Below are 4,394 nucleotides of genomic sequence, written 5' to 3' on the forward strand. Positions count from 1 at the left end.
CTTCTTCTCTTCTTCTTCTTCTTCTTCTTCTTCTTCTTCTTCTTCTTCTTCTTCTTCTTCTTCTTCTTCTTCTTCTTCTTCTTCTTCTTCTACATTGATGGTATTCAAGAGTAGGGAGGGCTCCCTAGGTCCCTCCTGTTATTATGGGGGGTCTGGGGTGGAAATTGTGAGGGAGATGCTCAGTGTTGGGGGTCGAGTTGGGATAGGGACTCCTCAGCAACCCAGGGCCTCTCTCTTGCTCTCAGTGTCCTTGCTGGGGTGGGTGGTCCAGGGCTTATTACTCCTTGGAGACCATGTAGGCCATGAGGTCCACCACCCTGTTGCTGTAGCCATATTCATTGTCATACCAGGAAATGAGCTTGAAAAAGTTGTCATTGAGAGCAATGCCAGCCCCGGCATCGAAGGTGGAAGAGACAACCTGGTCCTCAGTGTAGCCCAGGATGCCCTTCAGTGGGCCCTCAGATACCTGCTTCACCACCTTCTTGATATCGTCATACTTGGCAGGTTTCTCTAGGTGGCATGTCAGATCCATAATGGACACATTGGGGGTAGGAACACGGAAGGGCATGCCAGTGAGCTTCCCGTTCAGCTCTGGGATGACCTTGGCAGCACCAGTGGATTCAGGGATGATGTTCTGGGTAGCCCCACAGCCATCAAGCCACAGCTTTCTAGAGGGGCCATCCACAGTCTTCTGAGTGGCAGTGATGGCATGAACCGTGGTCATGAGCCCTTCCATGATGTCAAAGTTGTTATGGATGACCTTGGCCAAGGGGGCTAAACAGTTGGTGGTGCAGGATGCATTGCTGACAATCTTGAGTGTGTTGTCATATTTCTCGTGGTTCACACCCATCACAAACATGGGGGCATTGGCAGAAGGAGTGGAGATGATGACCCTTTTGGCTCCATCCTTCAAGTAGGCCCCGGCCTTCTCCATGGTGGTGAAGATGCCAGTAGACTCCATGACATACTCAGCACCGGCATCACCCAATTTGATGTTAGCAGGGCCTCACTCCTGGAAGATGGTGATGGGTTTCCTGTTGATGACGAGTTTCCCATTCTCGGCCTTGACTGTGCCATTGACTTTGCCATGGGTGGAGTCATACTGGAACATGTAGACAATGTAGTAGAGGTCAATGAAGGGGTCATTGATGGCAACAATCTCCACTTTGCCAGAGCAGATGACAGCCCTGGTGACCAGGCACCCAATACGGCCAAATCCGTTCACACCGACCTTCACCATTTTGTCTATGGGACGAGGCTGGCACTGGAACAGGGAGGAGCAGAGAGCCAATACCCAACTTCTTAAAAGAGACTCTAAAAGCTAAAAGGGCCTGGACATATATCTTACAGCCTCTAAGAAAGCATGAATACCAAACTAGACTACTGTAGCCAACATAGATGGAGAAAACAACATATTCTAAGACAAAACCTAATTTAAACTATCTATCCACAAAGCTAGCAATACAGAAAATACTAGATGGAAAACCCCAACCCAAGGAGGTTAACTACATACAAGAAAACACAGGAAATGAATAATTCCATACCAATGAAAACAAGATAAAGGAAACACACATATACACATACCGTCATCACCACCTCAACATAAAACTATACATACTTACATACTAATATAATAGAGAAGAAAGTGTGGAATAACCTTGAGTACACTGGCACAAGTGACAACTTCCTGAACAGAACACCAATGACTCTTAGGCTCTAAGAACAACAATTGACAAATGGGACCTCATGAAACTAAAAGCTTCTGTAAGGCAAAGGACAGTATCAATTAGACAAAAAGGCAGTCTACAGATTGGGAAAAGATCTTCACCTTACATCTGACAGAGGGATAATATCCGAAATAAATAAAGAACTCTAAAAGTTAGACAGCAACAAACTAAATAACCCTATTAAAAATGGGGTACAGAGTTAAACAGGAATCTCAAAAGTCCAAGAAACACTTAAAGAAATGTTCGACGAAATCTTTAGTCATCAGGGAAATATCAATCAAAATGTCTCTGATATTTCACCTAATACCCATCAGAATGGCTGAAAACCCCAAAGGACAGCACATGCTGTGTCTGAGGAGAAAGAGAGGAGACATGGGGAGAAGAGTTTTTAAGGGTGGGACTTGGAGGAGAGGAGGGACTGTCATCAGGATATAAAGGGAATAAAAAATAAAAAGAAAAGATCAGGCTTCTATTATATAACAACCAAATATGACAAAATAAAAATACTCAGATGAAGCAAAAAACTATTATATCAAAGTGGGACATGGCAATCCAACATGAGAAAAAGAGTCCCAAGTGCAGCCATAAGGGTCAGAGACCCCACTGATTCTTGGGTATCTCCCCTATCCCAGGTCTCCATCTCTTCCTGGAGATGCCCCTTGCCTCCTTACCCTAACTCCCATCAGATGCAGGTTGCCATTCCTTCTCGTGGTCTTTTGGGAATCCCCCTGCCCCTCCCCATGACTGACCCTGAATCCTCCCACTCCTTTACTAATCCCCTCTCCCACCTAGTTCCCTCCATCCCACCATCTGCCTTCCAAGACCATTCCATTCCTCCTTTCATTTGAGACTCAAGCATCCTTGCTTGTGCCCTCTTTCTGTCCAGTCTCTTTGGGTCTGTGGCTGTAGCATGGGAATACTGTATTTTATGGCTAATACCCACTTATAAGTGAACACATACTGTGCATGTCCTTTTGGATCTGGATTACCTCACTCAGGATGAAATTCACAAAATCCATTTGCCTGTAAAATTCATGATGTCTTTGTTTTCCATAACTGAATAGTATTCCATTGTATAGATGAGCCACAATTTCCTTATTCATTCTTCAGTTGAGGGACAGCTAGGTTGTTTCCAATTTTGAGCTATTATAAATAAAGCTGCTATGATCATAGTTGAGTAAGTGTCTTTGTGGGATGGTGGAGCATCTTTTAGGTATATACCCAGCACTGGGGATATGGAGCCTGAAGAGGCTGCCTCCTATAGCCAGGCAGGAACTCTGTTGCAACAATAGGGACAACAACCCACCCACAACACTTTCAACCCCAAACTTATCCTGTCTACAAGAAATACAGGGATTGGGGATGGAGCAGAGACTGAGAGAATGGTCAACCAATAACTGGCCCAATTTGAGACCCATGCCTTGAACAAGCACCAATCCCTGACACTATTAATGATATTCTGTTATGCTTGCAGACAGGCATGGCTGTCCTCTGAGAGGCTCTACACAGCAGCTGACTCAGACAGATGCAGACACCCACAGCCAAACAGTGAATGGAGCTTGGGGACTCTTATGGAAGAGTAGGGGGAAGGACTGGGCCCCAAAGGGGATAGGAATTCTACAGGAAGACCAACATAGTCAACTAACCTGGACCTTTGGGGCTCTCAGAGACTGAATCACCAACCAAAGAACATATACACAGACAGGCTGGATCTAGACATCCCTGCATATATGTAGCAGACATCTTGGTCTTCATGTGGGTCCTGAACAACTGGAGCAGGAGCTATCCCAAAAGCTGTTGCCTATCTGTAGTATATGTTATAGTAATTGGGCTGCCTTGTCTGTCCTCAGTGGTAGAGGAAGCACCTAACCTTACAGAGATTCAAAGTGCTAGAGTTCGGGGATACCCAGGGGCTCCTACCTTCTCAGAGGAGAAGGGTAGGGGAATAGGGGAAGGATTGTTGGAAGGAGGTAACTCAGGGGTCAGTGAGCAGGATGTAAAGTAATAATAAATGAATGAATTATATCATTCTCAAGAGCTTAAATAAAAAATGTCAATAGTAATAGGGAAAAAAGAAAAGAGTCAGAGACCCACTTGTTTTCACAGTCATGGGTCCCATAAAAACACAAAGCTAATAACTAATATATAAGCAGAGGACTTCGTGTAGACCTATGTAGGCCCTGTGCTTGCTGCTTTGGTTTCTGTGAGCTCATATGTGCTTTGCTTAGTTGATTTAGAGGGCCTGGGTTTTTAGTGTCCTCCATCCCCTCTGGTTCTTTTCCTTTTTCTCTTTCTCTTTCTTTCTTTCTTTCTTTCTTTCTTTCTTTCTTTCTTTCTTTCTTTCTTTCTTTTTTTTTTTTTTGGTTTTTCAAGGCAGGGTTTCTCTGTGTAGCCTTGACTGACCCAGAACTCACTCTGTAGACCAGGCTGGCCTCAAACTTAGAAATCCGCCTGCCTCTGCCTCCCGAGTGCTGGGATTAAAGGCATGCACCACCATGCCTGGTCCCCTCTGGTTCTTACACTCTTTCTTTTTTCTTTCTTTTTAAAGATTTATTTATTTATTATATGTAAGTACACTGTAGCTGTCTTCAGACACTCCAGAAGAGGGTGTCAGATCTTGTTACGGATGGTTATGAGCCACCATGTGGTTGCTGGGATTTGAACTCC

At 44.7% G+C, this 4,394-nt stretch overlaps 1 pseudogene; it reads right to left on the bottom strand.

Annotated features, from left to right (window-relative positions):
• Window positions 1-277: 277 nt before the first annotated feature.
• On the bottom strand, window positions 278-1,252 carry LOC110313425 (annotated as a pseudogene).
• Window positions 1,253-4,394: the final 3,142 nt, after the last annotated feature.

Source organism: Mus pahari, chromosome X (genome assembly GCF_900095145.1).
Source record: "Mus pahari chromosome X, PAHARI_EIJ_v1.1, whole genome shotgun sequence".
Classification (NCBI taxonomy): Eukaryota; Metazoa; Chordata; class Mammalia; order Rodentia; family Muridae; genus Mus; species Mus pahari.